At 33.7% G+C, this 14158-nt stretch overlaps 2 pseudogenes; both read left to right on the top strand.

The window, feature by feature from the left end:
• The first annotated feature begins 345 nt into the window (after positions 1-345).
• Positions 346-1273, top strand: LOC148210708 (receptor-like protein EIX2; annotated as a pseudogene).
• A 1127-nt stretch (positions 1274-2400) lies between these two features.
• LOC148210707 (receptor-like protein EIX1) lies at positions 2401-5661 on the top strand (annotated as a pseudogene).
• Positions 5662-14158: the final 8497 nt, after the last annotated feature.

Genomic DNA, 14158 nt, shown 5'->3' with positions numbered 1-14158 from the left:
GACAGGAGAAAATCTAACTGAATTATTTATTTCCAACAACCAGATCATGGGACCACTTCCTACGACCATTGGCGACCAAATGCCCAATTTTAAAAGGTTATTTCTCAATAATAATCTTATCAATGGTTCTCTGCCACTGTCAGCTGCCAATAAAAGTATTTTGAACGTGTGGATGTTTCAAACAATAGGTTGTCTGGGACAGTTCATGGTTGTCTCTTGACTTCAAACTTGTTCAGTTTCGATTTGTCCTCGAATAACTTTTCAGGGACCTTTCGATATTATTCACTCGGAAATCTTTCAAAAATTTACAATTGTACTTAGACAAAAAATAATTTTGAAGGATCCATGCCAATTGGCTTGAAGAATTCCTAATATTTGTTGTATTTGAATCTGGAAGGAAACCATTTCTTCGGAAACATCCCCACATTGGTGGGTTATAATCTTACAAATTTGTGACTGCTAAAGCTACGAGATAATTGGTTCAATGGTACCATTCCTTCAAGTCTATGCCTTTTCTTACACTTTCAAATTTTGGATCTTGCACATAATCAATTAGAAAGAAATATCCCACCAAAACTCAGCGGTTTTAGCATGATGGCAGGCAAGATGCCGAGACAATTTACCGCTTGCTATACGTGGTTGCCCTTATATTGGAATAGGTGGCCAAAAACATCATTTGAGATCAAGATACATGCAATACTCATTTTTACAACTGGCAGTACTGGTGAATATAGACCTCTCCAATAACTCCTTGGTCGGCTTCATTCCCAGTGAGATAACAACATTTAAAATGTTATTTGGATTGAATTTTTCCTACAATAATTTGGTAGGGTGAATTCCTACTGAAATAGGGGCAATCGAGTTATTACAACCACTCGACTTGTACCTTTTAATCGACTTTCTGGTCTAATTCCTCGAAGCATGTCAAAATTATATTCATTAAGGATGTTGGGATTATCTTACAACAATCTCTCCAAAAACATTCCTCGAGAGTGGGTCATCTCTCTACATTCAATGATGCTTCTAGTTTTGATGGCAATCATTTCCTTTGTGGAGATACACTCCCAGTGAAATATGTGATTGAGAAGTCATTTGAACCGCCACATGTAATCGAGAATCTGGATCAAGACGAGGATAAATGGGATAGATGGGAGGAGTTGTTGCTTTACATTATGATAATGCTTGGATTTTCAACCGAATTTTGGGATGTTGTTGAAAGTTTAGTATTGAAGAGGAGTTGGAGATATGCTTATTTAAAGTTTGTGGATTAGACTCAATACAAGATTCATGCAGCCATACGACGATGTTGGATCAAAGCTTAAAGAAATCTGCATTCACAAATGAGTAGGTAACAAAGTTTTTTTTTCCCCACCAAAGCTAATTCAAGTCTAGTCCTTGCTGGTAAAATTATACTTTCTTGTTTTATTTAGTTAATGTTTCTCTTGAAAAAGAAAGTGTGTGGTTAATTACTGGTCTGCAAGTTTTACTTTACTGTTTTATTGAGATGATTGAAGGGTGATGATATGAACCAAAGTATCTTAGTGCTCAAGGATTTAAAGGAAGATGTTGGAGAATCCTATGTCCAAGTTGACAACAAATCGGAGTTGCATTAAATGCACTCTAGTTTCATTTATGGCCAACTCAAGTTGCATTCATGGAAGTCAAAGTTGAACTCAAGATGCATTCATGGAAGTCAAATTTGAACTCAAGTTGCATTCAATGAACTTAAGTGCATCTCAAGCTTCATTTATTGCAAGTCATACATCAATTAATGAAACTACACTTCAAACTACTTCAAGTGAAGCTTCATTTACAATTGGGAGGTTACAAAGACTTTGAAGGGTGATCAAGACTTCAATTCTCGGATTTAAACCTATTTTTATTATATTTTCAATTTTAAACATTTCATTTATGTGTTTTAAGTTACATTTTAGCTAGTGGATGTTATGGCCATCATATAATTGAGAGTTACAACCTTTCAAATGCTTTTATGTTACTTTTAGGGGTTGTTTTAGAGGCTATAAATAGCCTAGTTTGTTTCCTTTGAAAGACAGATTTTGATGATTGAATGAAAGTTGCTATTTTGCTTCAAAAAGCCTAGAGCTTGTTTTTCTTTGCAATTCTTGAGTGTTAGATTTGCATGCTAGAATCATTCAAGTAGCCTTGATCAAGCTATCTTATGGAGTGGTTCGAATCTTGAGTTTAGAAACAAGTTTTCTCTACTCTTGATATTGATCATCAAGGTAAATCCATTCTAACTTCTTCCTTGGGTTGGCATCATCTCGATTTGGGGGTTTTAGCATTTGTGATCTAGGGGTTTGCATAACCATAACGGTTCTTAGATCCAATTGGCTATTGTTTTCTTATCAGGTGAAAAAAGAAATAGAATTTTCATTAGGAATGTCACGGTATCTAAAAATAATTACCTAATTCTTTAGATTCCTTATAGTTTATATGTTTAAATAAAAATATTTAAATGTTGTAAGACTTCTAATATTATCTCAGCCTCATCATACCCGGCCCAGCCCAAAAAAGTAATGGTCCAATCTTGGCCCAGTCAAGGCCCAACAGGCCTCAACTATTGTTTGGCCCGGGCTTGGGCCAGCCCAACCACTCAAATCTAGGCTCATAGTCCAATCCTTGGGCCTAACTCGATGAGCCAAAGTTGGATCAGGCCTGGATCAGGCTTGGACCGGCCCATATATTAATATATTTTTAATTATTAAAAATTTTAATTTAAATAATTTTCAAACTATTTTTTTAATTCTAGGATTTATGTTTTTATATAATTTTTGGTACAATTTTTTTTTATTTTTATAATCTTACTAATAAACTTTGTTATGTCATATTTTATAAGTTCAAGTCCACTTATTTTTAAAAAATATATTTTTTCATTTTTAAAAATTAAATTTATATCTTTTTACTTTATTAATATGAACCTACCTAAACAAAATTACAAAAATAATGACAAAAAGTATAATAGATGTTTTTATTATTTGTTTATTTATATTTTGTTTTGAGAATTATTGCATCACTACAATATGAGTATATTCTAACTAGGTTAACACCTACTCATTTGCTAATCATGTACATTTTTTCTCAAATAAAATAAATCAATACAACAATATCAATACAATAGAAATGAATATTTAAAAAAAAATTCGAGGGATCTAAATGACAAAAAAAGAATAACTCTAAATACTAACTAACTATATAGTAATAATTAATATATAATAATATTTTACTATATTGGATCGGGCCTTCGGGCTGGCCCAATGGGTTGATCCAAATACGGCCTAAATTGAATTTTTGTCGTTCACATTGCTTAATTGGAAATTTTTTTTTCTGTTCAAACACTTCTTGGTTGCAGTTTCAGGACATGAGAGATTGCATGTCGCATGCTAGTTCGTCGTAAAACGCTTCGCTAAAGGTAAGCAATGCCCCAATTTGTTCAAAATCTCCCCCTCATTTCATCTGCTACCGTACCCTAAATTCCACTTTACTGGAGCATCGATTTAAATGACAAATTGAATTTTTGTTGCTCCAGTTTGCTTAATTGAAAATTTTCTTTTTCTTTTTCTATTCAAACACTTCTTGGTTGAAAATTTTTCTTTACACATTTGTAAAAGCAACCTCTCGCCATTGAGTTACAATGTAAAATTCATTGTATAAAATGAATCAAGCTCTCACAATTTAGCATTTAGTTGTTATCAAAATTAGGGAACTTTCAGAAAAAGGTTCAGTTCCATTGGCTCTCTTATCCATGGTGCTTCTGATTCAATTTTGTTTCCCTCAAGTTTCAGCCATAACTTGCATCGAAAATGAGCGAGAAGCTCTACTTCAACTCAAGAAAAGTTTTGATGATTATTCTCATTGCTTGGGATCATAGAAAGGAACATATTGTTGCAATTGGGATGGAGTGAGCTATAATGAAACTACTGGACATGTTACTAAGAGTGATCTTCGAAACCATCTGACTCTCTCTAACTCTGAATTATCAAGTAATTCGATTGACTCTAGTTTGTTACAATTCAAATACTTAAATTACTTGGATTTAAGTGGGAGCGACTTCAACTATACTCAAATACCAAATTTTTTCGGTTCAATGCTTGAATTAAGACATCTTTATCTTTCTCAAGCATCTTTTAGTAGAAAAGTTCCTCATGACATTGGAAACCTGACTAATCTGGTCGTTCTTGATTTATCATTTTGTAAGTACTCTTACAATGAAAGATGGAAGTTGGCCAATGGTGATGTTGAATGGATATCTCGCCTTTCTTCGTTACAGTTCCTTGACTTTAGTGGGATGAATTTTTTAGATGCTTTGAATTTGATCCAAGTGGTTAGTTCTCTTCCTTTATTGTCGTCCTTAACATTGAAGTCTTGTAGCCTCCCAAACGTCTATTCGTCTTTGGGTTCCTTTAATTCTTAATTTATTACCAGAATTCAACTTCTAGATTTGCCTTTTAATAACTTTAATGGTCCAATTCCCAAGGCTTTTCAAAACATGACTTCCTTGAGATACCTAGACCTTTCACATAATAAGCTCACTAGCATTAAAGGTGGATTTTCATCTCTCATTGGACATTTAGATCTTTTCTCCAATGATCTAAGTGGAGCAATTCCAGCCTTTATTAGAAGACTATTAAATTTGAGGATATAATAGATTAGAGGGGGAGGTGGATGTGGAAAGTTTTGGCCAACTTGAAAGTTTGGAGTTGTTAGTCATAACAAGAAACTTGCTCAAAGGCGTTCTTACAGAAGCTCACTTTGCTAATCTCTCTCAATTGCGTACCTTAATGATTGGTTACAATGAGCTTTCTTCATTGGACATGAAATTTGATTGGGTTCCTCCCTTTCAATCAAAAACTTTCAGTGCAAGTTCATGTCAAGGTTGTTTTGGAAGCAAGTTCCATCAATGGCTTCAATCACAAAAACCATTGTATAGGTTGTACTTGGGTAACACGGGTATCTCAACTACTATACCAACATGGTTGATAGGACAAAATCTAACTGAATTGTATCTTTTCGACAACCAGATCATGGGACCACTTCCTACAACCATTGGCGACCAATTGCCCAATTTTAAAAGGTTATTTCTCAATAATAATCTTATCAATGGTTCTCTACCACTGTTAGCTTGCCAGTGGAAGTATTTGGAACGTGTGGATGTTTCAAACAATAGGTTGTCTGGGACAGTTCATGGTTGTCTGGGACAGTTCATGGTTGTCTCTTGACTTCAAACTTGTTCAGTTTCGATTTGTCCTCGAATAACTTTTGAGGGATCTTACCATATTATTCACTGGGAAATCTTTCAAACATTTTACAATTGTACTTGGCAAAGAATAATTTTGAAGGATCCATGCCAATTGTCTTGAAGAATTCCCAATATTTGTTGTATTTGGATCTGGAAGGAAACCATTTCTCTGGAAATATCCCCATATGAGTGGTTATAATCTTATAAATTTGCGACTTCTAAAGCTACGAGATAATTTGTTCAATGGTAACATTCCTTCAAGTTTATGCCTTCTCTCACACTTGCAAATTTTGGATCTTGCACATAATCAATTAGAGGGAAATATCCCACAAAAACTCAACGATTTGAGCGTGATGACAGGCAAGATATCGAGACAATTTATCACCAGAACCACTCAAACCTAGGCTCATAGTCCAATCGATGGGCCTAACTCGGTGAGTCAAAGTTGAATCGGGTCTGGATCACACTTGGGTCAGCCATATATTAATATATTTTTAATTATAAAAATTCAAAATTTAAATAATTTCCAAACTAAGTTTTTTTTTAATTCTAGAATTTTTGTTTTTATATAATTTTTGGTACAATTTTTGTTTTTTTATAATCTTACTAATAAACTTTGTTATGTCATATTTTTTTAAGTTCAAGTCGCCTTATTTTTAAAAATTATATTTTTTATTTTTAAAAATTAAATTTATATACTTTTACTTTATTAATATAAACCTACCTAAACAAAATTACAAAAATAATGACAAAAAAATATAATAGATGTTTTTATTATTTGTTTATTTATATTTTGTTTTGACTATTATTGCATCACTACAATATGAGTACATTCTATTGTATACATGACTAGGTTGACACTTACTCATTTGCTAATCATGTACATTTTTTCCTCAAATAAAATAAATCAATATAATAATATCAAAACAATGAAAATGAATATTTAAAAAAAATGGAGAGATCTAAATGACAAAAAAAAGAATAACTCTAAATACTAATTAACTATATATTAATAATTAATATATAATAATATTGGACTATATTTGATCGGGCCTTTGGGCTGGCCAATGGGCTGATCCAAATACGCCCAAATTTGTCAACTCATAGGTCAGCCCAATTTAAAAAACAAAGATCCATATATAATCAAATTAATGGATGGGTTGGATTGGGCCGGATCGGTCAAACATTAACTTTGGGCTGAGCTTGGATTGATCTTGGGCTGGACTTGGACCGGCCTTTGGGCTTTGAGCCCGATGATGAGGCTGGATATTATCTTTTGTTTTTAAAAGCATTTTTTTAGTATGTATTTTTAGTTAGTTTAATATGTTATTGTAACAATATAATTTTGTTCCTTTCAGGATGAAATTGGACTTCAACTCTAATCACAGATGTTTTAGGATCGAGTTGTACACTAATTATAAACACGTATGTAGACTTTCATTTTCCATGTGTAACAGACTTTCATTCCTACTCTTATAACTACATTACAATATTTTTACGTTATGAAACCTTATGCAACTATATAAATGTGTGGATGTAGAAGAAATTTATTTTGGGATCATATTAACCCTCCTATTTTATATAATTCATAAAATTTCCTTTAAATTTATTCTTGTAAGAAAATTATTTCTCATGCACAGACATATGTAATTGAGTGTAAGAGAAATATAATTTAAAAATCTCTCTTGTGGAAGAAGAAACTCCCTTATGTATGTAGTCATGCAATAATGACACTAACAAATAACCCATATAAATATATACTTTTTTTAGTTAAACAATATGTGAAATTAAAAGTAGTTGAAACATGACAATTTTATATTTTAGTCCAAACCTTTACTAACTATTACATTTAAAATACGTCAAATAGTAAAATTCATAGTATATACGATGTAAAGTTATATACTATGAATTTTAATTTTAAGATGGAAAGTTAATAAAAATTTACCTTAGACAATGAATCTCCAAATTTTCGACGAAAGAAAAAAAATCAATACAATAATTTAATTTTAAAAAATACCTAACGATTGAAAACAAAAATGAGTCTTACCAACATATATATTCTCTTCTTTTTAAATTTTTTTAAAAATCTACATATTTGATTGTAAAATAAAAAAAAATTGATATATTTGTATAAAAAATTTACCATTTCTTTTTCTTTTTTAAATGGACCTAATCTATAATCTATTTTTATTTTTTAAAAGTAAAATTGACAAAAAAAAATCCTTTTATAAAACTTACCAGAAAAAATTGAATTGAAAAAAAGGGAAAATCCTTAATTACAAAAAAAGAAAAAAAAAGGCGAAATACATTTGCGAAAATCACGCATTGTGAAAAAAAGTAATGATCTATACTATATATAATTGGGGCTATGGAGGAGAATCTTTGTCTTCCATTTTTGCCCTCCACTTTTTAATAAATACCTATTTTACCTTTCAAACTTATGTAGGATGCAACTGTTGGATCGAGGTATCTGTTGAGAGAAGTGATGTGTTCATTCACATATGGGTGCGATTGAGATTGATAATTGTTTATATATAATATAGTAGACCGATGTATTTTTTTTAGATAGATAAGTTAATCCAAGAGGTGTAATTGATGAAATGATATATCCATTCCCAAATAGGTGTGATTACAAACATCTATATAACATGAAAGAAAACACCATGCATAAAATTGTGTATTTTTTGTCTCTCAAAATGTTTATGAAGGCTTTTTTCTCTTGCAATGAAAATTAAAAATTTTCCTTATTTGCAAGAGAAACACTAAAGATATAAGAATCCATAAGTTTATTTGATTTGATGATGAGGTAGAGTATAAAATTACATTTTTATATTAATATATTAATGATTTATTTTAGTTGATTAATGTTCGTAATATAGATTCTTAATTGCTGTTGTATATGTCTTAACTACTTTTAAATTTTCTTATTTCATGTTTATTTTTATGTTTATGTCTTTATTAACTAACTTGAGTACTTAACCATGAATATTTATTACTTGATTTGTTAAATTAATTATTTACATATTAGATTATTGTATTAGTTTTCATATTATAAGGGTTTTTGTTTTCCTATTTTTCCATTTAAATTTTCAAAAATTTATTGACAAGAGCAAATTATTCAGGTAAATATGTTCGTTGAGAGGAGTTAATCCATTAGATGTGGTTACATAAAGAAGAGTGTTATCATCCGCATATGGTGTGATCCAGACTACGATATGAAACATCACAATCAAATGGTAGAGATATATCTATAGAGGAGAACGTATGTTTCTTATTTTGCCTTTTAAGTTTTCGTAAATTCATATTTTAGTTTTTTAAGCATCATTTTAATATATTTGGAAAATAAACATTTAAAATGCACGTGATTGTTGCTAGTAATAATAAAAAGCCAAACGTTGGCTCGAACGGAAGCACGCAGCAATGAAAATTACATTGTGAAGTGAGTAAGGGCTAGTGCCTATAATTGCCACTGTGCCAAAGGCAAATATTGAAATTTAACTTGAATTTTCACGTACATATTCTTATTTTACAAAGTTCATGGAAAAGCAAAAGATCAGTCATAATAATGACTAATATAGATGCCTACTAACTAAGTAAACAGAAAAGTCCAAGTTTTTATTTTTATTTTTGTTTTTTGTTTTTTTATGAGAACCAAGGTTGTCATTGAGAAAAATGAAAAGAGATACAAAAAGAACAAAAGGGGCCTACAAAAAACAACCCTAAGAGAGGAAGTTCTCTAAAGAATTAGGAACTACAAGAAAAACCCTTAGAAGGGTTGGGGATCCTGTTGGGTGTGTTGCCCTAAACTCGTAGTTTGTATTTTGTGTAAAAACAAATGTATATTCAATAAATTTGTTGTTGAATTCATAGCATTGCATTGTCCAAAATCCAATAAACTAAACATCCAAGGTTATTTTAATGTAATCGAGACAGTATATATATTGGGTATATATTTGATATATTAGGTATATATTTGATATATCCCTGATATACGAGGTATATATTTGATATACCCCTGATATACGAGTGGATAATATCCCATGAATAACCTAAAGACTCTATACTATATGAATAAAGTTGGGTACCTTATCATGGCAACACTATGGATACGGCCCAATTTGTAAATGTTACAGACGACTCGATCCAGGTTGTTCATGTGGTGACATGCGAGTAGGGGTATCCTATACAATGAGTTTGTATAAGACTGGACTGCGAAAAAGCCAATCTTTAGATGTAACATTGTTGCCTAACAGATTGTTATTTCATAGGATGACCAGACAACTCATTCTCAATCATGAGTGAGTTATGGACTTCTGCTCGTGAGAGCTTGTCCTTTGTCTGTATGGGTGAGAGTGGCCTGAGTCGCCGACTCAACATTCCTACCATTTTGGGGATGAGACCGAGTGGGGAGCTGGAAACATAACTTCACAAAATGGAATTCACTGCTTCCCGACTTTAAGGGAGTAGATGAGTGTTCTCTTAGTTACTAACTTCGGGACTTGAACAAGGGGCCCCACCCTCTCACTGGCCCGAGAGGGACTTCTGGTTCTTCGTCGGACCATAACCGTGTTGTTCGTTAGAGGAGCAGTAGTATTTAAGGAGCAAGATGTAACTCAGGGATAAAACGATAATTTGACCCAACTTAAGTTACGAGCACTCGTGAAGGATTGATTTGTCATTAATGGTCGTATATCCGTGGACACAAAACATTCTGTAGTGAGAAGAACTGCGGGTCTTTAGTAGAGTGACCCGTAGTTAACGAATGTTGATTAACTCAGTCAATGAGTTTGACCGATTAATCACGTATCGTTGGAGCTTCTGATCTATAGGTCCATTTGGTCCTCTTGCTAGCTCATAATGGGTAAAACGAGGATTTAGGTTTTGGAAGAATTTGAACTGTTCAAATTGCTCGAGGGAATATATGTATATTGATACATTATAATATATAGTTAATTCTAAATTAAAACTATATATTACGAGAGAAATTATTTGAATGAGATTCAAATAAAATTAATATGAATAAGATTCATATTAAAACTATAGGTTAAAAATAATGTGCATAACATGTACATTACGACTATAGGTTATACGAGAGATGCTATAGAATATGATTCTATTTTTGTGATAAATAATTAAGTGTTAATTATATATATATATATATATATATATATACATAATTGATTAATTAATTGTTAATTAGATTAATAATTAATTAATTAATAAGATTAATTAATTATATATATATTAATTATTATTTATATTAATTTGATTAATATTAAATTAATAATAAATCACTCCGCTACAAAAATGCAAGGGAGTGGGGAGTTGCTTATGACGTGGGGATATTTCTTTTCTCAATTATTTTGCAGTTTGTTTTGCAAATGCACAGATGAACAACGCGTAAGCTTTCTCGTAGAACTCCCAATCTCTCTCAAGCTCTCTCTTTCAATACTCCCTCTCGTTCCAAAGAATTGCTCCCACAAGCACGATCTCGAGACCCAAGAGGATAGCAAGGAAGATTCGGTGGTGGTGTTTCGGGGGGAAATCGTTGAAGAAAAGTTCTTCAAATGTAAGTTTTCCCCGTTTTTCATCTTTGCAATTTTGATTTTGTTTTCTCAAAAATCATGAACATGGTCCGCTTCAGCTCTGGGATTCACATTCCTTCAATTGGTATCAGAGCAAGGTTGATGTTCTGATTTTTTGGGAGCAAAATCGGTGTTCTTGGTGGGTGTTTTCCTATTTTCGAAATATGGGTTTGCGGGTTGGAAATTTTCCGGTTTTTGGCATTTAGATATCTTTTTCCTTCTTGATTTGATCATGTAAGGGTCCGGTGTTTTGGGCATTGAGTTTCTGTATTGATTCTGTAAGTCTGGGTCGCTCGAAAGTCATTCGTGGCGTCGGATTGGGTAAAAAGTTGCATAAAATAGCGAAGAAGATGAAGCAGACTGCGGAGACAGCACCATGGCGCTGCGGGGACAGCACAAAGTGCCATGGCGCTGGACTGTAGCGCCGCAGCGCTATGCAGCGCCATGGCGCCGTGCCTAGGCGCTATGGCACTGCTGCTGTGGCTTTTTGCTGCAACAGTGTCGTGGCGCTGCCCTTAGGCCCCGAGGCGCTGTCCCGGGTGTTTTTCGGCGTGCTTTCGTGGCTCCGGTTCGCGGTTCGAGGGCGGTTGCAGTCGTTTTCTTTTTTTTTTTTGTATTATTTTGCCTTCTTAGGGTGCCAAAAACCGGTCCAACTTTTGCTATTTAATTATTTTATGCATTATGAATGTATATTTTAATTAAAAGTATATTGCATATTATATGCCATATAGTTTTAAAATCCCACCATAGGTTACATGCATAATATGTATGTTTGATATATAGTATGTATGTATTATCATACATCATATAGTTATAAATGTTATAATGTACGAATGCATGTCATTACTTTCATTAATATAATTGTTATATTGATGTATGCTTACAATGCATGATTATAGTTTTAATTTCTTAAATTTTATAAGAGTTATAAAATGTGGTAGATCGAAATTAAAATCTATAATAAAGAATTGCATGCAAATATAGGGTCTAAGTTAATTAATTTTATAGGGGTTTAAAATTAATTAGACTTTAAGTTATATCTTCTAATATGATTAGTGGGTAGTCTTTTATTTTGTTTTAACTAGGTTTAAAATGAAATGATAAAAGGCTAAATATATAGTATTGCCTATAAGGGAACCCTGTCTAAGGAAGGTTCTGTCTAGGTTGAGATACTTAAGCTGACCGTAAGGGAACACCTCTACCTGGGAACCGACCTAGGGGTTGAATTAGTCAATATTTTATTTACATGCATTAACGTCGTTGGTTTATTAAAATGTTTAATGAACTAAAACATTTATGTACAACTACCAATATAATAATTATATTGGACCGACTAAAAATTCACTTAGTTAATTTCACTTAGTCGGGATTTATCTAAGTAATATATCATAGTCTTAGAATACTAAGTGGGAGCAAAAGAGAATATGTAATATACAGTGTATATATTTGATATACAAAGTATATATAACATACTTCTCTCTCACGTTCTCCTTTATATTCACACTGTGAGTTCCATGCTCGGCCTCGTGTCGCCCTGGGCGCAGCCTCCTTACGGAAGGTGTTTGCATTGTTCAATATCGAGGTGAATGGAGATAGTATCCATAGTAAGTGGGAGAAGGATGTGTGACAACACATCCTGCGGTCTCCATCATTGGTTTGCACCATGAGGTTTCATACATTGCCTGCGTGTTGTCCTGGAGTGACCATCCCTACGGAGGGTTCATTGTATGGAATAAAAACCAAGGCAAACTCCAAAAATGGATAGGGGTCTTTCAGGTTTTGCGCCAATATTTTTCTTCCCTACGGCAAGATTATTGGAGTGGACCTCTGAGGTCCGAAAATGATGGGTCACACTTACGGGGAGTTGTTAAGTTAGTTAGCAATTTCTTGACCAAATAAACAATGACTAAAGTTTATAGGAATAAGAGTTATTCAGGTGTAAAATTTAGTTGAGAACGTCTATATTCAGTGAAGGAGTACCTGTCTGTCCTACGGTGGCTGTTGCTCTAAATCACTGAAGCGTCATTGCAAAACAATTTTGTTAGGGTGCTTAATTACTTTTGCTAAAATTTGATTGGGTTCAAAGGTTAATGCATGAAACTAATATAGGTTTGTTTTTACTTCAGCATGTCTACTTCCATTATTGCACTCCTAGCCGCTCAAAAACTGAACGGCGAGAATTACAAACAATGGAAATCGAATCTAAACACTATTCTCGTGATAGATGATCTTAGCTTCGTCTTGCAAGAGGATTGTCCTCAAGCTCCTGTGCCTAACGCCACTGTGGCGTTGCGCAACGTCTATGACAGATGGATCAAGGCCAATGACAAGGCCAAGGTCTACATCTTGGCGGGCATATCTGATGTGTTTGCTAAGAAGCACGAGGACACGGTCACTGCTAAGGAGATTATAGACTCGCTGCAGAGCATGTTTGGACAACTGTCCTCACAGGCTCGACATGAAGCCCTTAAGTTCATCTACAACTCCCGCATGAAGGAGGGCTCATCACTGCGAGAACAAGTTCTCAACCTGATGGTTTACTTCAACGTTGCAGAGTCGAACGGGGCTGTCATAGACGAGCAGAGTCAGATCAGCTTCATTCTGGAATCTCTTCCGAAGAGTTTCCTTCCATTCTACAGTAATGCGGTTATGAATAAGCTGGAGTACACTCTTACCACACTCTTAAACGAGCTGCAGACCTACAAGTCTCTTATGAAGAGTAAGGGACAAGAAGGGTAGGCAAATGTTGCCACCTCAAAGAGGTTCAACCGAGGTTCGTCCTCTGAAACCAAGTATGCGCCCTCTTCTTCTGGAAGTACAACTTTCAAGAAGAAGAAGGCTGCTGGTAAGGGGTCTAAACCTCACTCCGTTGCTGCTGCTGCCAAGACAGGCAAAGCCAAGGTTGCAGAGAAAGGAAAGTGTTTCCACTGCAATATGGATGGGCATTGGAAGCGCAACTGCCCAAAATACTTGGCCAAAAAGAAGAAAGTCAACGAAGGTAAATATGATTTATTTGTTTTGGAAACATGTTTAGTGGAGAACGATGACTCCGCCTGGATACTTGATTCAAGAGTCACTAATCACGTTTGTGCTTCATTTCAGGGAATTAGTTTCTGGACGCAGCTTGACGACGGAGGGATGACTCTCAAGGTCGGAACGGGAGAGGTCATCTCAGCTGTGGCGGTAGGGGAGCTCAAGTTGTTTACAAATAAGAATATGTATATATTATTAGATCATGTGTACGTAGTTCCTAAAATTAAAAGGAACTTAATTTCAGTTTCTTGTTTGTTAGAACATTTGTATTCCATTTCATTTA

Source organism: Momordica charantia, assembly GCF_013281855.1.
Source record: "Momordica charantia cultivar OHB3-1 chromosome 6 unlocalized genomic scaffold, Mcharantia_2.0 BLBB01000006.1, whole genome shotgun sequence".
Lineage (NCBI taxonomy): Eukaryota > Viridiplantae > Streptophyta > Magnoliopsida > Cucurbitales > Cucurbitaceae > Momordica > Momordica charantia.
The sequence above is the reverse complement of the archived record's forward strand: the minus strand, read 5'-3'. Positions and strand labels throughout refer to the sequence as shown.